Here is a 24,007-nt window from a genome sequence, read left to right as displayed (position 1 = left end):
TTCAGTAAAGTTAGATAATTGCATTTATCATAGCAATTGTAATGTTTATTTACATCACCCTTGAGACACTAATTTTCTTTGAATATCAGTCTGGTCAACTTTGAGAGGCTAAAGAAGAATCAGAGAATATTAACTTTAATTATCATGTTGAGACCTCAGAAAGGGTCTGGTGTCAGGGCAAACCATAAAACAGTTCTCTTCTCAATTTCTGTCAGTGAGTAAGCACCACACCATCCACCAGATGTGTGTTCTGTCAAACTGAGATAAGTACCCAGCAAGAGTGCAGTGAACATAGATAAAGAATGCTATTGAAAAAAAACTGTGCTCGGACAATTTTTCTTTTGCTTCTTACTACGAAAGATGGCTGAAAGGATGTATACTTCAAAGAGCTCTTTATAATCCTGGTGAAAAGAGAAGGTAATCAGACTAAATATATGCCTATTTAAACAAAATGTATGTCTATTGTAAAAATATACATCTATTGTAAACAAAAAGCACATGGCTGACTAAAGGCTCTCTTCTCTAGGTGTTTACCTAAAGGAACAACATCTCAGATCTCACCAGTCAGACAGGACTTGATGCTTGCAGGCCCCCTCCAGAATGTGTTCCACTCACCTTTCTGCCTTCCTGTCTCTCCCTCTCTTCCAGGTTAGTTTCTTGGTCTCTGAGTTGCTCTGACCAGGGCACTGTAGGCTGCTCTTTGGGATTCCTTGCAGAGATAGACTATACACTGCCTGTAGAGCAATATGTTTATATTGGTCGCATTTTGTTGTTTTCATATAAGTGGTGCTACATTAAGTTCAGTTTCCCCCTCCTTTTTTGATTTAATGAAATATTTTAAAGCTTGTCCTATATCAGTGCATAGTGAGCTGTCTCCTTTTTTCCCCTGTGGCCACATGATTGTATTCTCTTTCATGAATTACCATAATTTATTCAGCTTTACTAAATGACATTTAGGGTTTTTTTAATCTTTTGCTTTTATAAAAATGCTGGAATGAATGTTCTTAAACTTATTTCTTCATGAATATGTGTGATTGCATCCACAGTTTATATTCTAAGAAGTATATTTTCTGAGTCAAAGAATACATCCCTTGAAATGGTGATAGGTAATGTTGAGAGTGCTTTACAAAGATGCAGAACCAGTGGCACTATGCCAACATGTATGGGAGTATTGTTTGCCTCATTGTTTTGAAATATTCAAAACTCTTTTCTATAACCCCATCCATCTTGCTCCACCCATGTTGATTCAGCAAAACTACTGATTTTTTAAAAATGGAATAGATCAGGAAACAGCTCCATCTAAGTCCCCTCAATAAAATGTTCAATGTAGGGTTTGGCTGTGCATCGTATCAGTAGTTCTCATTGGCATCAGTTCCCTGCTAAAACTCAAGTGCTTGGACATTGTGGCCATATGATCTGAATTATCCTATCTGTCCCCACCACCCCCAATGGATTGATTTCTTCTCAGTAACTTGCTGCTGACTCCAATGGTCGCTGTTTTCCTAGCCAGAAGACACAATGGATTAGATGTGTTTTCTCATTCTTGGACACTTGCATGGCTAGAAGCAGCTCCATAAATAACACGAAACAGAGATTTTTATTTCTCATTACTGAAGTCTGCTTTTATATAGAAATAAGCGTATTCTGATGTATAAGCATCGCATCCTATAAAGTTAGTTGCTTCCATCCTTTCCTTGGTAAAGATGTGTATCTGAGCAAGTTAAGTCTGTATAGAGTACAAATGGCCTCTCATAGCCCCAAAATCAGTATTTGCCACACCATGCCAAAAAATCAGTATATTGCCAGGGCAGGAACACACTGTTCAATAGCATTTTCGGGTACTTGGGCAATTTGGGGATTGGTATCCAGGGAAATATTAAAATCAATTGGTTATAGAAGGACTGCCTGGAAAACCCAAAAGGCAAACTCAAAGTTATGTATGTAGATGAAAGAGTACTTTTGTTTGTTTATCTGAAACAAATAGTTTGAAATACTTTGTTTCATATGTATATGTGTATATATATACATGTTGTCTAGGGAGGAGCCTGTGTAGATTAGCACCTTCTGTGGCATCCATCAGTGTAAAGGGATAATATCTGCCTTTTAAATTTTCAAATGCAACTATTTTGAAGAGCTTTAATTTTTTTTCCCTGAGCAATTTTTCTTCTCTTCATAGAAGTCTTGTTTTTGATGTAAATAACAACAAAAAATCTTAATTAACATAAATCTTGGATAGAATTGCAGCTCTAAATAGAAAATTCAGAATGCTATAGTCTTATTTAATGGAAGAATAAATTCCTGTCAGCAGCATTAAAAAAACCCCACAAATATATATGAAACAGTGTTTTTGTTTGTTTGCTTTGTTTTTAAATGTCCAGCTCATAACAAATGAACAAAATTGTGCAGATGTCAAATGTTCTAACTGGAAAATTAAACAGTTAGGATCCATGAATACAATCATAAAACCCACTGTCCCTTTCAGTATCATGAAACTCCTCCATCTAAATTTGCTCATTGAAACTGGTTCTTCCCCCTTGTTGGATTAAAATTCATGCAGTTTCAAAATTTTTTGATCATTCTTGGGTGAAACAGAGTGAGACTCAGAAATTAAAGTTTCTAAATATGAGTAATAAATACCTAAACATATTTGAAATTGTGGCCACACATTTCTCCCATGTGCAGGAACACTGAAGATACATAAATGGAGTGTGGTTGGCTGCTTCTCTCATCTTGATCTTCTCTTAAGACGATTCCATACCAGTTCTCTCTCAAATGTGTCACCACAAAACTTACTCATTCTTTGGTCAAACCACAGAGAAAAGGCTGATCTAAATTCTCTGTGAACATAATTACTTTGCGTATGGCACACCCTACAGGTTTTTCAAGAGGAAGTTAGTCAATAATTCACTGTGTTCCCAAACTGCAGGGGACATACAGTACATATATTATGTGCTCTGATTGGTTAAAACTTGAAGGAAAGGAAACGATTTTTTGAATAAGTTAACTTTCAACTCACTGATTAGACAACTTGATAGAAATATCTACTCTGTTTTCAGTGATGCAGTTCAGAGCTATTCTCTTTTATGTTCTCATTCAATTATTAAACTCCCTCTTCCTTTGCTATCTATCATGATGAATATTAAGCGAATGCATGTATTTCCCCCATTCCTTTCTTTGGCAATTAAGTTATAGTGTATGTAAAAAGAGGATGAGTTCTCATGAATATTCTCATCATGCTACTTGGAAAGGTAAATGTCAAGCTTTGAAAAAGGTTTGAACTCTACTGGAAAATCTCAAGCATTTTGATTGCCAGTTAAGTTACATTAAACATCTATTAATTAGAAAATTAGGCGCTGGCCTTGTGGCCGAGTGGTTAAGTTCGGATGCTCCACCTCAGTGGCCCAGGGTGTTGCCTGTTCTGATCCTGGGCACAGACCTAGCACTGCTCATCAAGCCATGCTGAGGTGGCGTCCCACATAGCAGAACTGGAAGGACTTACAACTAGAATTTACAACTATGTACCAGGGGGACTTTAGGGAGAAGGGAAAAAAAAAGGATTGGCAACAGATGTTAGCTGAGGGCCAATCTTTAAGAAAAAGAAGAAAAAAAGAAAGAAAATTTTAAAAGATGTAGTATTGTAGAAAATTGAGTTTTTGTATTAACTGAAAGCTTACACAAAATACAAACTACTGCAGGGAAGAAATATTTCTAACTCTTGCACAACTGAGTATAACCTTGATACAAAAACCTGACTATAACTGTATCAGAAGGAAATGCTAGAGCAATTTATTTATGGTTAGTTATGTGAAAATTCTTAATGTAATATTAATATACACAACCCGACAGCTTATTAAAAAGATAGTCCTCATGAATAGGTAAGCTATTTTTTTCAGGAATTCAAGAACTTTTCAATATTAATATAATTTAAAATATTAATATTTATAAGAAAAATCACATATCACCTCTATAGGAACTGAAAATTTAACAACATTGTGGATAAAAACAATAAGCAAAACATGAATCTATAGATATTTATTTCATGCTATAAAATATATCAGTCCCAGCCCCAAAGCCATCGTGCTTCCTGGGGAAACATTTGGAGACATTTCTATTAATGTGAAAAATTAATGACAAATGCCCACTCTCATTATTAGATATTTTATTTTGGTACTAGTCAACACAATAAAAAAATTAGAAGAAAAAATAAACTAGTCTATCCTCAGAAAATTAAGGATAGATCTACCATATGATCCAGCTATCCCACTGCTGGGTATTTATCCAAAGAGCTTGAAAACACAAAGGCATAAAGATACTTGCACCCCTATATTCATTGCAGCATAATACACAATAGCCAAGACATGGAAGCAACCTACGTGCCCATCAAGGGACGAATGGATAAAGAAGATGTGGTATTTATACTTGATGGAATGCTACTCAGCCATAAGAAACGATGAAATCCGGCCATTTGTGACAACATGGATGGAACTTGAGGGTATTATGCTGAGTGAAATAAGTCAGAGGGAGAAAGTCAGATACCATATGATCTCACTCATAAGTAGAAGATAGAAACAATGACAAAAAAACACATAGCATTGGAGATTGGATTGGTAGTTACCATAGGGGAAGGGGGGGGTAGGGCAAAAGGGGTGATTAGGCTCACATGTGAGGGGATGGACTATAATTAGTTTTCGGGTGGTGAACATGATGTAATGTACACAGAATTCGAAATATGATGCACATCCGAAAATAATTAAAAAAATAAACTCGTTGATAAATCTATCTGCATTTGAAGATGACACAATCGTATACCTGCAAGACTTAAGAGAAGCAACTAAAATACTAATACAAAAGGAAAAGAATATTATGAGACCTCAATGAGCAAAATCAATATTGTAAACCAATAATTTTCATATATTATATACTGAAAGAAATTATTCAATTCAAAATATTAACATAATAGATGATATTTCTAGAATGTGTACAACGTGAAATGTGCAAGACTTATAGGAAGGAAACTTTTAAACAGTCACTGCCAACACAAAAGAAATCTTAAACAAAGTGAAAGATAAAACATATTCTTGAAGAGGAAAACACATTAAAATAAACACAATTATTTTTAAGTTTATTCATAAGTTTAATACGATACCAATGAAAACACCAAATAGCACCAGAGCATTTATTTTTTTACTAAACAAACTAATTCTAAAATTTATGTGGAAAAACAGCTGAAGAAGAATAGTTAGGGAAATTCTAAAACATATAACAAAAGAAAGAAAAAAATAATGTGTACAGCCTCAGCCCTTAAGGGAATAAAATATTGTAAATTTCATTTAAAAATCTTTGCCAGCTTTATTGAAGCATACACAAATAAAAGCTGTATATATTTACAGTGTACAACACGATGTTTTGATATATGTGTACATTGTAAAATAATTACCATAATCAAGCTAATTAACATATCCATCATCTCACATAGCTGTGTTTTTTTGTGTGTGTATGGTGACAGCACTTAAAGATCAGCAAGTTTCAAGTGTACAATACAGTATTATTAACTATAGTTACTATGCTATACATTAGGTCTCCAAAACTTATTCATCCTGTGTAACTGAAACTTTGACCAATATCTTGTTTTCCCCATCCCCCAGGCCCTAGCAACCACCATTCTGCTTTGTTTCTATGAGTGACTTAGGTTCCACATATAAGTGAAATCATACAGTATTTGACTTTCTGTGTCTGGCTTATTCACTTAGCGTAAAGTCCTCTAGGTTCATCCATGTTATCACAAATGGTAGGATTTCCTTCTACTTTGTGGCTGAATAGTATTCCATCACATATACATACCACATTTTCTTTATTCATTCATTCGTCAATGGACAGTTAGGTTGATTCCATATCTTGGCTAGAGTGAATAATACTGCTATGAACATGGGAGTACAGATATCCCTTTGAGCTACTGACTTCACTTCTTTTGGATATATACCCAGAAGTGGGATTATTGGATCAGATAGTATTTATATTTTTAATTTTTGAGTAATCTCCGTACTGTTTCCATAATGACTGTGCCAATTTACGTTCTTACCAACAGTATACAAGGGCTCCATTTTCTCCACATCCTCACCAACACGTATTTCTTGTCTTTTTGATGATACCAACTCTAACAGGTGTGAAGCAATGTCTTATTGTGGTTTCAATTTGCATTTCCCTGATAATTAGTGATGTTGAGTATTTTTGTCATGTACTTGTTAGCCATTTGTATGTCTTTTCAAGAAACGTCTACTTAGGTCATTTGCTCATTTTTTTCATTAGGTTATTTGTTTCTTTGCTGTTGAATTATTTTGGTTCCTTATATATTTTGGATATTAATCACTTATCAGGTAAATTGTTTGCAAATATTTTCTCCCATTCCATAGATTGCCACTTTACTGTGATTGTTTCCTTTGCAGTGCAGAAGGCTTTTAATTTGGTACAATCCCATTTGTTTACTTTTGCTTTTGCTGCCTGTGCTTTTGGGATCATATCCAAAAATTCATTGCCCAGATGAATATCAGGAAGCTGTTCCCCTATATTTTCTTCTAGTAGTTTTACAGTTTCAGGTCTTATATTTAAGTAATTCATTTTGAGTTGATTTCGTATATGGTGTGAGAAAAGGATCCAATTTCATTCTTCTGCATACAGATATCTAGTTTTCCCAGTACCATTTGTTGAAGACAATATTCTTTCCCCTTTGCGTATTCTTGGCATCTTTGTCAAAGATCAATTGAATGTATTTATTTCTGGGCTCTCTGTTCTGTTCACTGGTCTATGTGTCTCTTTTTATGCCAATATCATCTGTTCTGATTTTTATAGCTTCGTAGTATACTTTGAAATCTGGTAGTGTGATGCCTCCAGCTTTGTTCCTTTTGCTCAAGATTGTTTGGCTATTTGGGGTCCTTTGTGGTTTCATATGAATTTTAGGATTTTTTTTCTATTTTTGTGAAAAATGCCATTGGAATTTTGACAGGGATTGCATTTAATTTGTATATCACTTTGAGTAGTTTGGCCTTTGGGTAATATTTTAAGAATATTAATTCTTCTATTCAATAAATGTGGATATCTTTCCATTTATTTGTGTCTTCCTCAATTTCCTTCATCAATGTTTTATATAAATTTCTAATATTTAAATAAGTGTAGTACTGACGTATCAGCTTACAGAGAAGTCAGTGAACAAAATAAAGACCATGAATAGACCGAATCAGACAAGACAATTTGGCATATGATTAACATGGCATCTCAGATCAGAAGGAAAATATGAGCTATTTATTATACTGTGCTCTCACAAATGGATAGACATCTGGACAAAAATTATGATTAATGTATGGCTCACACTATAGGCCAAGGCAAATAACAAATAAATCAAAGATTCAATCTAATAAGAATGCCCTTTCTAATTGTGTTTCTAAGTCCAGCATCCATTAAAATAATAAGTATGACCACATTAAATAAAGTTTGCATAACAAAAATTTGTAAGCAAGTTCACAGCATAATGACAAACTGGGAAAAGTAGTCTCAATTACCCTCATTACAAAGTGCTTTTCTCTCTAATATGTAAAAAGCTCCTACAAACTTATAACAAAATGATCAATAAGTCAATGGAAAATAAGCGTAACCTCTGACTAGGAAGTTCACAGAGAAGGAGAGAAAAGTGACTCTTAAACATATTGCAAGTTTCTTAAATTTAATTCTAAGAGAAGAACATATTGAAAGAGTGCTCAAATATCACTTTTAAAAAAGTAACATGATTAGAAAATCCTAAACTGTGTTAATTCTGTACCTGTGAAGAAAGAGGTGAAGAAAGAGATACTGTCATACATTATTAGTAAAACTTCTATGGATGATAAGAATCGTAAATGCATATACATTTAACCCAGATATTCCACTTCTAGACATTTATTCTAGACACATGCATGCACTATTATGTACACATACATCAAATGATGAAGTGTACAAAGTTATTTATGGTCCATTGTATGTGTTAACAAAAGATTGGAAATAGCATAGATGCCCAGTACTTCTATGATAGAGTACATAGGTGTATAAAAGGATGAGGAAGCTCTTTGTGTATTGAAATAGAATAATCTATCATATTTACTGTTTTGTGGAAAAAAAGGAAAAGTGCATAATACTTGATTTGTGTGCCACCAATTGTCTAAAGGTTATAATAAAAAATTTATTCTTATTTGCTTTTATATAAAGGCATTCTGGGAGAATACCTAAGAAACTAACAACAGTATTACCTGTGACTGGGCATGTAGGGGACAGTCAATAACCTAGTAGACGGAGTTGAGAGTAAAAGGGAGAAATTTACTGTTTTTAAATTTTTGTATATTTACACTGGGAACATCTTACCCTCTAAACATAGTTAATCCATATAGTTAATAAGTATATATAGTGCATGGTAATTTCAAATGAGAGTTGTGAATTAAAACACTTGCCCTTATTTATAGTTCCACAGAAACTTTTCTTCTTAGAGAACTTGGCATGACAATTTTTTGTGGGTCACCCTTTGGGAAATCTTAACATAAGAAGTAGAAGACTTGAATTTAAGAAGAAATATTGTCTCAATTAACTTAAGCAAGTCATCTTATCTCATAGAACATCAGTTTTCTGCTTTTGAATTTTTCCAGCTTTTAAATTCTATAAATATAATAGGGTAAAAATAATTGAGTCTTTACTCTTTCATGACATAGAACCCACTTATAGAAAATGCAGGGGCCGGCCCAGTGCTGCAGGAATTAAGTTCGTATGTTCTGCTTCGGGTGCCAGGGGTTCACCAGTTCAGATCCCGGCTGTGGAACTCCGCACCAGTTGGCAAACCATGCTGTGGCAGGCCTCCCACATATAAAATAGAGGAAGGTGGACATAGATGTTAGCTCAGGGCCAGTCTTCCTCAGCAAAAAGAGGAGGATTGGCAGCAGATGTTAGCTGAGGGCTAGTCTTCCTTAAAAACAAAAGAAAGAAAATGCAGGTGATGGTGGGTGCGCTCTAATTCTGGGACATCCCACCAATGTTATTTATGTAAGATTTCATGGTGCAAGTCAATATTGATGGCATTTTTTCCCTTAAAAGTTGAATGAAAAACATTTAACATTGAATTCAGTTATTTTTATCCTTTTAATCAAAGCGTATCACTCTGTTGGAAATATGTAAAATACTGATGGTGGAAAAGATGAATTTACCTGTCAGGAGCTTCAGAATTTACAAAAGTGAGTATTTTTATTTATACAGAGTTTTTCATAATCTATACTGCCCTTTCTTCTCCATCAGCTAATTTTGTTTTTCTCTATTTTATTTCATTGTCCTAATGAATGAGATAATCTTGTGCACTACTGATAACTCATTTATTGCTCATCTTCCCTTGGGTACGTTCAACATGCAAGAACAATCATTCTTCCCAATTATGAGCCTTAAAAGGCAGTGATTGTGGAATAATTTCATTTACACCCTGAAAACACCATAGAGTGTATGTAACAATAAGAGTTCTAATGAGATGGGGAGCTTAGTGTGCTGTTCACATTTGCCCCTTTTGCTACTTAAATCCAGAATTCTTCAGACCAGTGAATCAGAACAAGGAAACAAACTGAGACGTAAACAGATGCCTGTCAGAACTGTCGTACTGTTTTCATGAGTTTAATCTTGTTAGAAAGTTTGACAATAAAAGACTGAAATATATTGAAAAAAAAGAGAAATCTGACAAATCAGTAAATTCACAAATTAGAGCGTATATGTTAATTATGTAGCTATTTTACAGGCTAATGTATCTCAAGATTTTTAGGAATAATGTTTCTTAAAAGGGAAAAAAATCTCAACGATTACTTATAGTCTTTTAGTAGCATATATTTAGCCATATTTATTCTTTGCGGTAATGCAGGGCCATAGTTAAGGTCTGATATTTGAATATCACTGATAACTGGTTTTTTGATATCATATCCACCATTTACTAACCATGTATTTGATCTTGAGGAATTTTCTTTTTAATTTTCCTGGTTCTTAGTTTTCTCATCTGTAAAACATAGATAATATATACTAACTAATGTCTAAATGGTTAACAATATAATACAGTTTAAATGATTTATAGTGTGCCCAGCACACATTAAGTAGCGTATAAAATGTCGTTACTACTAATTTTGTACATTTTATGAAGTTGTAATTGAACTAAGCCCCATCCTGACAAAATTTTATGTAAAAGGTGCATGAGTACTTATACAAATAACATGTAGCCAACATTATTTCTCCTCTATTATTAATGATAAAAGATGTCATCTGCTATCTCTTGTCTGTCCTTTTTTTGCAGTTGAAAAAACATTGATAAAATGTGAGATTAAATTTTTTACTATAAAAGTTAAAATTAGACGACATATATCAACTGGGAAATGACTGTGAGGCAATCATCATGGTGGGTTGTATTTGCTGCCATGTCAATCATAGGTGGCAGCTATCAAATGGTTTCTTAGTCATCTCACAGAAGTAATAAGCCTATTCAATGGCCTCACTTACTACCTGTGATGTTTTAGGTTACATGGGAAGAATTCAACTGAGTGATATCCTTTAGAGTACCAACACCATGTCCCAAAACCAGGGTTCTGAACAGTGATTCATGAGTCAACCTGCCTAAGAATAATTAACCATTATTTAGAGTTAAAAAAGAGCCACTTTCACAGTTTAATGTTATCTTCAAAATCATCCTTTGATATAAGTGCTATTAATAATTATGAAAGTAGTAATAAAATTATTTCTAATAAAATGATAGTTGATTCTGTCTGTGTGCTTACTATGCTTCAGGAATTGTACTAAGTGACTTCCATTATTTAGTTGATTTATTCCTCTAAAATGCAAAGAAAAAACACTATGAAACAGACATATACTCACCTGTTAGATGGAGAAACGGAGGCTAGGAAGTGATATAATTTCTTCAAGTTCACGCAGAGAATTGGTTACCTGAGCTGGGCTAGAAAAATTTATTCCTTATAAGTCACATTTACTGAGTTCCCTTTGTGTGGCAAGCTTTGTATTTGGCTCTGGAAATAGCAAAATAAGAGAAAGCCTCCAAGCCTCAAGGTATAGCTTTCATATCATCTTTGACAGAACAGCAAAGGTCAGGCCAAATAAGCAATTCAACCCAAAACAGCATCGATTCGGTATTGTTTTGGAAGTTATGTGGGTTGCTCATGACTATAATTTATAGTATTTAGTATAATTTGTAGTATTTAGTGACTTGTGCATTGAATATTTGATCAACCTGATTTTTAACAGCAATAATGAACCCCAACTAGAACCACACCTGACTAATGATGAATGGTCAGTAAAGAATTGTTGAATGATAGAACAAATGGGTAATCTGCTCTACATTGAGCCTCTGCTAGGGAGGCTCCTAGACCCTTAAAGTACAAATTCTTTCAAGTTTTGGCTAGGGTACAGAATAACCTAATGCCATTTCTTCCATAATAGAATCACTTCAATATATCCTTGGTTTCTCCTTTTGTAGGCATGGCTACCTGATGTTGGATCTAAATGGAAACTTCTACATATATAGTTTTCCCAGCAGGCCTTTTTGAACCATTCCCTCTGTTTTGTACGAAATAAAATTTATTCATTGTTTCTGCAATTATAGAGCCCCTGCTTTGTTCAGCTCATGGTAGGCCCTGGTGATTATGACAGACAAGAGTACAAAATCTCACTGGTCTCATATTCTAACGAGAAAGACACAGGTATGCGCTGGGAAAGGAAAAATGCAGGTTTGTTGTATGGGAAAATGTAACAAAAACAAATTAAATTAATCAATCTAGAATGTCCCTTAGGTGATGACAAAACAAATTGGTCTACATAAATTAATTGAATTACACCTATATTCAATATTCTATACTTGAACTGTCTTTAAAAATATAACACATTTTATTGTGCTGTCAAAACTTACGAACATTAAGATGGTCGTGGGAAAGGTACCTATGAAGACACCTCCTTCTACTCCCTTCAGATGCCACGTACAAAATGATCCCTATACTTAAGACAGATTGGTAAAATGGAGCATTGATATCAATAGCCTTCCCCTTATGAATAATTATAGGGACAAGATGAAGCCAAATAATGATAATAATAATAAAATGTTAGTTGTATCTTAAATTCACTCAATAATAAAGTGCTGGTTGTATCCTAAGTTATTGAAAATGTCCTGTGTGCCAGTGACACTAAAAGCTGACTTGCTCTTGGTCCTCATGGGTTTAATAGTCTAGCAAAGCACAAAGCTATTGACGAATAATAATTAATCTGGAGAGTGAGTGAGAGCATCTTTGAGGAAGAAGTAGCAGACACTCGAACCAATATTAAGAATCAAACTAAAAACATTTCCTGCAGAAGAAACAGTGTGTGCAAAACTGCCTAGCTGGAAGGAAACAGACGAGGCTGCACAATGGGTGAAAATGGCTTGGAATGCCCTTAAGTCCTAAAAAGAGCAATATTGCCCCAAATAATTTAGACACAACATTCCTTTATTTCTATTTGGCATAATTCCCTAAATTTTTCTGATGATTTTTATTAAGTTGATAAGTCGCCCCAATGGTGTTACTCTGACTAATGGTGTCTCCCAAAATTACACTGAAATGCATTTGTGAAAAATTGTTTTATATCTCGATTTTAATGGGCTTCTGCATCTTGAGATTCTGTGACTATAACTTATTCCAATGTTATTATAATCTGAAAGAAAGTACTGATAATCTTATAGATAATGAACTCCAAACTTCAAAATATACAAGATATTATTTAAATTTCCAATAAAAAGGCATGATTTCTTATAGTATTTCACTGTTCATTTAAATAATGTATGCCTTTTCAGAATGTTTTTCTACAAAATTAGTTTTTCTGTAGTTATATACTCAGATTTTACGTGACAAGCAACTTTATTAGACTATCAAGCTTTCAACTAGAACAGCATTGAAAAAATCTGAATAGAATGCAAAATGGAGAAAAACCATCTTTTGTGACAGCTAAAACATAGGGTTTTTGCAAGAACATTTTTGGTATTGATTCTTTAAAGCAAAAATCATTTCTACAATGGGGAGATCCTATTGGCTATAGCACTTAACATCTTCCTTTTCTTCTCATTGCCAGAGTCTATAAGAATAGTTTAATACGAGGAGAAAAGATCTCAAGGAGAAAAATATTAAAGAAAACTGAAATTGCTTGAACTAGTTAAACGTGTTTTTTTTCAAATGATGTTCAATACTGCTAGAGGCTTTTTTTTCTTATTTAATCTCAAATTACTACATAGGAAAGCATTTGACATTTGTACACCATCTTTCCTTCAAAGAGATATTTTAAGTTGTTAAAGAAAAAGGCAAGTGTATATGAGTTTTCTGAGAAGAGAGGCCTTTAAAAAGTCACTGACACTGTTATAAAACTGTAGCCCAATAATATGCAGAGAGAGTCAGGAGTTAGGCTGACTTGAAAGAAGTATTTTTAGAGGACTAAATGGAAAGAAAATAGAAAGGAGATATTGAAATGGAGGAGAGAAGACACTGGATAGAAACAAAAGATTTGATAAAAGAGAGCAAGAAGATGGTAATATCAAAGAAATAAAAATCTCTTCCTATATCAAAACCAGAAAAGATTTTGCTTATTGTCTGGATTTTGAGAACTGACTAAAACCATTTGAAATTTGAGAGCGATTTAGGGCCATCAAACTCAGGAGAGCTGGGAGAGGAACTGAGGGCACTGGGAGCATTGGTATGCTTTCCACCTGGTGAAAAAATGGGGCTCCTATCCCTAGGTAACAAAAGCAAGATGGCAACAATAGGAGGTTGAGCACACTACAGCCTGTTAAGAGGGAAAGTAAGATTGTATAGAATACCATCAATTTCAAAGTAAACATGCAATTATGTTAACTGAATTATGACTATTGTTTGTGATACACACACATGACAGATGGTACCCACCTGGGTTAGATAGGAGGTTGCAATTTATTATGAGAAACACTGGGATATCATAGTGTGAAAGCCTCATTTTATGTTTTGTCCCTCTGTAAGCTGTAGAAAGAGTAAAAGGAAATAGCGTATGACTTGGAGTAAAACAGATTAGGGTAAAAATCTCACTTCTACATCCTACTTGTGCAAATCATAAAGATGCTCAATTTCTTCATCTTTAATATGCAAATATGTATCCTCATACAAACCAGTTAATGAGGTTAAAAACAGGAAAGAGCTAAGGAGAGTATCATTTATATTGAACGTCAACTACACCTTTCCTTTCCTTTCAATTCCCCTCCATTCCCACTGCCTCATTTAGGTTCTCATCTCTTTGCTCTCAGACAACAAGTTATACTCTCCATGCTCTCTGGTTAACTCTCTGAACAATATTGTAGCTGTGTCCATCACTAGTATATGTGAAATCAATCTCATTTTATTATCAGTTCATCAAGCTACGATGACTTCCTCAACAAGTTAAACTCTCTGTATAGCTTGCCAAGGCCTTCTTTAAACTTGCTTCCTACATTCCCATCCATTTTTTTTCCCGATTGTTAATTTCCATGAATACCAGCCAACTCTTTCCCTGATATCTGCATTGTCTTTACCATCTCCCCTATAACTTCACATTTTCAAAATTCTTTGAGGCTCAATTCGAGATCCAGTTCTCCCTTGAAACTGTATTTGAGTATCTAGGCACAAATAATTTCCTCCAATTTTGATCTCTTATTATATTTATAAGCAGAACCATAAAAGAATCTTTTCCCATTTAAAAAATTTGGGTTAGTTTGTGCCCATAAATAGACATTATGTTCCCAGAAGCACGGAATTTTAATACTATTTTTGTATCCATTATGAAGCCTAGCTGAGTTCTGAGTCCATGATCACCAAGTAAATAAATACTTACAGATTGGTTGTATCTGAAGGTTTCAGATAGCTTTCTTAATATTAAAATTGGACTGCACTTGAAAGGCTGTTCAGTGGAAGGTACTGATTAAAATAGTCTGTCCATTTACGACAAGGGGTGCTTTCCAGCTGATAGATTTTATTGCCTGTTACTTAGGCAGTGCAAACACTGTAACAGGGAGCATCTTGTAAACAAAATTTGCCTTGACTATTGGGCATAACCAGTTTTAACTGCTACTTTTAATCTCCTCTAAAGGCTCAGAGGGGAACTGAAATGTGAAGTGTTTAGCAGGGAGATGGACCAAAAATCAAGTTGGAGCAGAAAATAACTTGAGTAAAAAACAGAGAAATACAGAAACCATGCCAGCTATAGGAATTATCTGTCCTGTGTTCCTTCACATTTTCCATTCATTCACGTTCTTGTGCCACACATGTTAGATCCCCACCCTCTCAGTACTCACAAGTCCAGTACTCACAAACAAATCCGTCTCAAAAGAGAAGTTTATACATTTTAGTTTTACACTGATTTTTCCATTCCTAGTTCTTATCATTTGGATAATCTAAGCCTGCCCACCTCCTTCATTGTCCCATCATCTAATTCAATCATAAATTTTAATCGTGATTTATAGGATTGAGATTAAACCAAAAAAAAAAAAAAAAAAGCATGGCAGGAGTGAACAGGATTCACAAAGTGGAAAGGTCTCCAAAAGTGGACCAGACAGGCATTGGTGACCTAAGAAATACTGCAGTTGTCTTTCTTTTCAACATTATAAGAAACAACAGCAGGAGATGGGTTGATGGAGGCATGACTGGACACCTTGGAGATGCTACTTTGCACACTGAAAAGAAGGGGACAGCTAGATATGTCTTAAAGTTTCCCTAGAACTTTAGAATAATAGAATTATAGAGTTAGAGTGAACTTTAGAAATATTCTTGCTGAAACTTTTGAACAATACTGTGTATATTACTCAAATTATGAAGATTTAAGACTTAATTTCTACATCTATAAGATAGGAAAAACTATATTTGAACTTTGATCTTTATGATGATGAAGTGAGATAAAATATATGAAAGTGACTTGTGAATTACAACATAAGTTTTGAAAATGAATTTTTAGAAAAATGAAACACCTAGTTCCTCAAAAGCTTAAACATAGAATTAGCATATCATCCATCAATTCCACTCCCAGCTATATACCCAAAAGAAATGAAAACAGGTTTTCAAATAAGTATTTGTACGCATATATTCATGGCAATATATATAAAAGGTAGAAATAAGTTAAATGTCCATTAACAGATGAATGGATAGACAAAATGAGGTATATCTATACAGTGGAATATTATTCAGCCATAAAAAGTAATGAAGTACTGATGCAGGCTACGATGTGGATAAGGATGAACCTTAAAAACATTATGCTAAGTGAAAGAAGCCAGACACAAAAACATTACATCTTCTTGATTCCATTTATGGAAATATCTAGAATAGGTAAACCCATAGAGGAAGAAAGCAGATTAGTAATTGCAAGGGGCTGGTGGGAGATAAGCATGATACCCTGCTTCGAGGGTATGGGGACCCCTCTGTGGATAATAAAATGTTTTAGAACTAGATAGAGAAGATGGGACAACATTGTGAATGTTCTAAATGCCAGTGAATTGTATACTTGAGAAGAGTTAACTTGATGTTATGTGGATTTTACCTCAATTAAAAAGAAAGCAAAAAAAATACAAGGTTGAAATATTTCTATTTTACACAGCTCATGTTGCAACTGACATGAGCCTAATCCAGTTGAAATCCCTAATTTTTAGTTGTACCCTCATCACTTTCTTTTCATAGTCCATATTATTTTCACTAATATTGTAATTGGAAATTCACAGGGATCTATCCAACATAAATATCTGCTTTTGTTTTTAAGTATGGCCATGTTAATTCACCAATTTTAAATAACCAAGTAGTGCACATGGATTTAAAATATAGATTATAACTCTCCTGCAGTTTACGTTTGAATGCAGTTATGTTGACTTTGCACATCCTTTGTGGAAAAACCTACATGCTTTGGTTTGTATTCAGCAATATCCACCACTTTAAGTTGTTGGCAGGGAATACCTATTTAGCATCAGTCATTTTGCACAGTTTATAGCATAATGATTATAATCCAACCCAAAGGACAGAATACTATATTGCCAAGAATGGAATTTGGCTCACATTTATCTTTAATGGAGAAATATGTTCTGTTTTAAAAAGCAAAGAAAAAAATAAGCAACTGTCACGGAGGGTCAAAGTTGGCAAAATCTGTTATAGACTACCTCAGGCATGACTTTTTGTTCAAGCAACTAGTGAATCACCTATGACAAGTCTAATTAAAATAATCTCAGCTCTGTAACTAGGATACTAAGCAGATGGTAGAAATAAAGATGTGCTGAACTAGCCATAAATAACGGAGACAGGAAATGTACAAGGGGAAGTGCAAGCTAGTCCCAGCAGTTTGTGCGAGCACGCATCATCGCCCGATATGTTAGCATATGCCTTTAGCATTGCACCTTTGCAAATACACATTGTGAGATATATGACATTATCCTTGGAAGCTGAGCATTTTAGATGCTATAAGGATAATCCATAAAATGTAGCTAAGGCTTATGACATAATAATCTATTGAGGAATGATATAAAAAGGAAAGCATATAAACGAAATAGACAATTGGAAGGCGACATAAGGGTTCATCGTCCCTATGAGCAGTGAATTGATGGTAGTAATTTGATTATATCATTTCTCATCATAAAGCCAATATTCATTGTCATCGTGAAATCTGTTCCTCTTCCTGTGCTGAGTCTTCCAACAGAATGGAATTTGACTGTGATGGGGTTTAAAATGTTAAAGGCAAAAATGAGCCTTTACAATTCTCCTGTCTAAGCCACACAGTAGTCAGGAACACTGTTCAACACAGACACACGGCATTGTGTTCACAGAACACACATTCCCAGATCAGGTTTCTTGGCCTAAGCTATTACCCAAGACGTGCAACAAAGTACAGTGCTTCAAGGGCACCCTGGGGGAAAATGCATGAAATAGACCTCAGATCTGCTGTCAAAGAACAAGTTATCAGGGCACCGGGGTATAAATAAACAATGGAAGCAACATAATTATCTTCTATATTCGTCTATTTTATCAACACGTATCGCAAACAGCAGTGAAGTTTGAATATTAAACTGAATAAGAGATATCTGCTCAAGGGTCCCCTGGCAGTCAGATATAAAGGTAGTGCCAGCTTTGGTGATACAACACAAAAGCAGCAACGAGAAGTCATGGAATTACAGGGAGATAATGTTCAATGTTTTCTTCTCCTCTCTCAAATGACTTCCCGGATGAACACACAGTCTAGAAGGGGCAGCAGCAATCTAAAGCAATGAGAGACCAAATTTGAACTATAGGAAGGGGCCCCACCTCTTCTACCTGATCTTTAACACACCACCACTGGGATCACCTCCACCAAGTGCTCTCACCTTTATTTCCCTTGAACCTCTGTTATTCTTTTCCATTATCACACTGTTTTTCACATCCTATGATTAAAACATCTCTTTCTTTTCCTTCTTCTCCCAAAAGCCCCCAGTACGTAGTTGTATATTCCAGTCATAGGTCCTTCTTGTTCTACTATGTGGGATGCTGCCTCAGCATGGCTTGATGAGCAGTGCTAGCTCTGAACCCAGGACCAAACCCGCAAAACCGTGTGCTGCCGAAGCAGAGAGCGAGAACTTAACCACTGGGCCATAGGGGCCGGCCCCTAATTAAAACATCTTGAATCTATAAGAACTTCAGTTACCAAAGGAATGAAAAAGAAAATCAAATGCAGTGAGGCACAGTGGTGTGAAATTAGGCCATAACTTGCTTGCCCCAAATGGTAAGTTCTACCATGGTGTGAGGTTCTTTACTATCTGCTGATTTATGTGTGGACTTCTGGTCTTTTTAAAATATCATATACTATTTCCATTCTTTTCTACAGTAAAATCTACCTTTTCAGTTGACTGTAGACTTTTAAAAGTACTTCCTTCACGTAACATTTAGCTGGCTTGTTACTATTTCAGGAATATCTGATAGTTGGCATACACATTTATTTGATTACTGGCAAGTTCATTAGTGAGCACTTTGGGGGAAGGTATGTTTCTTGTTCTGATCAAAAATAAGTAGAGAACATCTGAGATTTTATTTGGGGAACTGAGGCAATGTCTGGGTATAATAAGTGGAAGAATGGGATTTAGCTAAAGATACTTGAGTCATTGCACAAGATTAGGAATAAAACTTACTTAAAATTTGAAGCACCATCTGATACTTCATGAAAGCACAGCCATTTAGGAAATAACGATTTTAGAATAAAATAATGATTCCACAATCATTATAATAAAAACTGAATTTATTTTACAATTCTTATTTCTGAATAATTCTTCGATTTCCACTTTAAAAAATGTTTTCAGCTGCTTTTTCCTTCTCTTGATTTTTAGAGCCCCCAGGTTTTTATGCTACTTTTTGGGAAAATGGTCTTCATTTTAACTCAGCTGATATGCTCTTCCAATATATATTTTACTGATTGCGGAATTATTTATTATCCTTCTTAAGATAATATAATTTAAAGAAAACTTTAAGCCTCTATTTTTCCTTCTGACGAATGCGACTCTGTGAAAACCATCTGGTTAATAAAGAGATTCTTAAGTGGGGTGCAGGGAGGAACAATGCAATAATTGGAAGTGATAAGAAGTTTGTAAAAGTGAAAACAGAAAATGGACCAACGATGAAATGTAATTTTGTTTTCAGGAAAGCTCAAAGAATGATAGCCTTTATGAGGAATGATAAAATTAAGTTTTAGAGGCAAGGAATGTAGGGGTCTATAGAGGAAGACATTCTTTCTGTTAAGACTAAAAATGATAGCTCTACTTAAATCTCTTTTGGCTCTAGAAAAATCTTGTGAAATTGAGTTTCATATTCCATTGACATGTCAAGATATCTTACTCACCCAAGAAACAGCTTCGCCTAAATATATGACTTGTTCTGCACCATCACGGGGCTTAATTTAAGCATAGCGCTTCTCCTTTCAAGGAGCATCATGCTTGTATCAGCTCCATCAGGGTTACAAGGCAAGTGGAGAATTGAGGCCATCAATTTTAAAGCCACAGAGTTGAAAAGTCTAGTTTTTAGAATTGACTTAAGATGTCTTGTATGGGCTATATTTATTGGTCTGGTGCCACAGCATAATGAAATTTATGAAAGAATTATTTTAAGTCTGAATTTATGACTAAATTGGTAAGCTTAACTTGTCATTCATTTACAGAAAGATCTCAAATAAGAGTTCAGTATTAGAAAAGGCAGAGGTCATTTAAAAATGCATCTAAAGGTCATCAGTTCCAAGATCTCTCTTTCACATAGTAAGAGGGAGTAGTGTCCATGTTTCAAGCAGTGATAGAAGAAAAATGAATATATAAATTAATTTTTAAAAATGCAGACAAGAATAAAGCAAGGCTCTAATGAAAGATAACGTTACGCTTTCAAACTAAGATAGTATCTCTTTATTGAAATCTCACATGCAATTAAAGAAAACTAAAAGTTCTAAATCACCAACATTGAACCACAGAGTCTCTCAGAAAGGGTAGCACAGATGGACTTTCAGGAAATATTTTAATTAATAAGTGGATTCACTTGGGTGACTTCGTCTCTGTCGCCACTATGTAGGTGAGAAAATATAGCTGATTATACTTTGACAATCACAGTGGCCAGGGAAATGTTACTGCATTATTCAATTTATGGTACTGAAGAGTATCTAGAAGGTAATATGAATAATCAGTAAGATGGTATTAAAGAAGAAACTGTCAATGGACTTTCTGTTGTAGAAAAAATTATACAGGGCTAATACCTTTGTAATTGAGATGTGAAGCAATCTACTTTCATGTCAGTTACCCCAGTGATTGCCAGGTTGGTCTGCAGATCTTTCTTGCTTGGAGAATTGTCCTTCTCATTACTTAATAGCCTGTGCGCAGTGGAAAAGGATGTCCATCTTGAGAAAGAAGTAACATTCTCCCTTCAGAGATATTAATTCATTTCCTTTATTCAAAAACTATTTGTTAAGCATTTATTTGGCCAAGAAATGTTCTAGGTTTTGGCAATAAGCATGATTTTACAAATTTCTTTCCCTACGGGGAAATGTTGCTTATGCAGTTTATCCTCTACTAGATGTCTGAGTATTTTCATTTCTCTGATAGAACTGTTGGAGTGAGCAGCACAGGAAGGCCACTCCAGCTCATTTACACTCTGGACCATGATTATTAATTTGGTGTTTCTCAACCTGCTTGCTCTCACTATAGGGTTTCTTCCAAGAACAAAGGAATGGGAACCAACAATGTTGAAACAGAAAAATCAATATGCAAACAAACTCTTTTTTTATTCCTTAAGTCTGGTAAAGGTCATCCCAGCATTTTTGAGACATCAACCCATTAATTTGTCAGGATAGTCGACTCATGTTTTTGAACCTGGGATAACATGGTATCCATAGTAGTCAGTGCCGTCCTTTCAGACCAGAGTTTGCTTGAGGGTGAGAAGGTACGATTATGACAGTTCTGATACGGCTATGCTCTCAAATTCCTTAAACTCTACTGGAGGAAATGTAGATCCTTTGTCAAAACCAATACTTGTTAGCCACCTATGTGTTTCAAATAACTGCAACAAAAATGTTATTTTAGAGTCTGAACCGGACTTAGAAGCATTTCCCATTATTTTGACCTAAAATTTATTCAATCAAGATATACTTGCCTTGGACTGGTCCAACTCTATCAAGATGGAATCTTGATCAAGATTTTTTTTGTCATTTTCCATGAAAAATTAGGGAATTTTGTTTGGTGATTATATGCATGCTGAATATAAGTAATTAAAAAGAAAAGTGTTGGGGCCAGCCTGGTGGCGCAGTGGTTAAGTGCGCACGTTTTGGTTCTCAGTGGCTCGGGGTTTGCCGGTTCAGATCCCAGGTGCGGACATGGCACCACTTGGCAAGCCATGCTGTGGCAGGCATCCCACATATAAAATAGAGGAAGACGGGCACGGATGTTAGCTCAGAGCCAGTCTTCCTCAGCGAAAAGAGGAGGATTGGCAGCAGATGTTAGCTCAGGGTTAATCTTCCTAAGGAAAAAAAAAAAGAAAAGTGTTTGAATTTGAGTATGAGCTAAATCTTCTTCCTGTCTATATCTTCCTCATGCTATATGCCACTTGAGAACCTGTTTTACAATATCTTTGCTCTCAGACTCAGTCTAATGAAGCAGTTTCCATCTGGAATATTGCCAATCACTGTATCACAGGATAGAGATATTTCAAGCCAAGATCTGATATTTAAAAATATTGTGCTTGGGGGGTTGGCCCCGTGGCCGAGTGGTTAAGTTCGCGCGCTCCGCAGCAGGCGGCCCAGTGTTTCGTTGGTTCGAATCCTGGGCGCGGACATGGCACTGCTCGTCAGACCACGCTGAGGCAGCGTCCCACATGCCACAACTAGAAGAACCCACAACGAAGAATACACAACTATGTACCGGGGGGCTTTGGGGAGAAAAAGGAAAAAATAAAATCATTAAAAAAAAAAAATTTAAAAATATTGTGCTTGGAACTGGCGCACACCAAACCGAGTCTAATGCCATGACCAACTTTGGCAGGTGGGGATATACAACCTTTCCACAGAGAGGAGCACCTCAGGAAAGGAAACTAGAACATTCGGTGCTTAATATTTACATCTACATTGGTGGTAAACTGTTGGAAATTAAAAATCAAAATGTCATGTGATACTTTATAGCCAATCTTTTATTAAATAGTCCTGAGCAAATATCGGTGATGAAAAGAGAAGTTTATATTTATTTTAAAATGGTAATGCTGGTATAGAAGACAAAAAAGAAATGCTTGACTGTAATTAGTGTCATGTTATCATGTTGGCAAATCCATTGAATATTGCTAAAAAAGTATATGATGAAATACTCTAGTAATAGTTATCTTTGTAAAAGTGGAAAAAGTACTCTGTGTAAATGTATCAGTGACAAGAAGTTTTGAAAATCTTGTTTTGACATTGAAAAACTAAATTATAGATCACTGTGCTTTATCTTCAGTGAGGTAAATCCCAGGATGTGGGATGTGACAGCTAAACTGGTGATGCTGGATAATATACTTTCACATTTTTTCTTTTACTCAAAAACTCATCTATCCTCTGTGGGTCTATCTGAAGTCTTTCTGATGGTTGATCTATATATTACATGAACATGATTCTCTGAAATTTCCCTTATAGTTGACAGTCCTAGAATTAGGAAAAAATAAAAGAAGAAATAGTAAGGAATTCTAAACTGAAGTATTTTCTATGGAGACAACTTTAACAAGTGATGGCAATAATCTGTTACTAGGCTGTTTTGCTTCCAGTGAGGAAAAAAATCACATTCTCGGAGCAATCATACCGCTTTGGTAGATGGTTAACACTTACATGCACCCCTCCTTCCAGGTAGATGAAGCCCTCTGCCGGGCACATAACTTGACCAGAAAGGGTGTGGGCTAGATTTCAACTTCCCTAACTCTCTCAACTATACAACTTTGAGCAGTTCAAAAGCTAGACAAACGTTGGAATCCTGATGAGTTAGCACTCACCTATGGAAGTTTAGTTAAAGATAAGTTCTTGAAGAACTTAGCAAGACTAAGTTGCACGAAGATTTTGCACCAGAGCAAGTTTTGAGTCTAAGTATTGCTGAAGTGCTCATTTTGTATTTCCACCCTCTGTGATGATCTGGCCTCTAGCTGAGCCTCTGGCTTATTCTCCTCCACTGCTCGCCTCCATCGAAAGTTATGTTTCAATAATACTTGCTGTGCTTGTGCTTTCTAAGTCATAACCTTGCTTCATACATTCATACATTGCAAGTATTTGTCCTTTACTCTGACAGTTTCCCATGCCACATTCCACCTGATACAGCTCTGAAAACACAGCACACATTTTCATGTTTGAACTGGCAGGCATGATAATGCCCCATAGAGCTCTCCAGCCACAGGAATCATTGATGGGTGACCCTGCTGCTTCTACCACAGTACTAATTATAAGGCCACACTTCTCATGGGCTGCTCCT

General features: G+C 35.3%; 1 long non-coding RNA gene across 1 annotated transcript; it reads left to right on the top strand.

Moving 5' to 3' along the window:
* The first annotated feature begins 524 nt into the window (after positions 1-524).
* LOC111767957 (uncharacterized) lies at positions 525-11,632 on the top strand. Its single transcript, XR_002799919.2, has 3 exons — positions 525-648; positions 9,161-9,242; positions 11,522-11,632. It is a non-coding gene; the product is annotated as an uncharacterized lncRNA (long non-coding RNA).
* Positions 11,633-24,007: the final 12,375 nt, after the last annotated feature.

This window comes from Equus caballus, chromosome 14 (assembly GCF_041296265.1).
Source record: "Equus caballus isolate H_3958 breed thoroughbred chromosome 14, TB-T2T, whole genome shotgun sequence".
Taxonomy (NCBI): Eukaryota; Metazoa; Chordata; class Mammalia; order Perissodactyla; family Equidae; genus Equus; species Equus caballus.
Note: the sequence above shows the minus strand (reverse complement) of the source record. Positions and strands in the feature narration are given on the sequence as shown.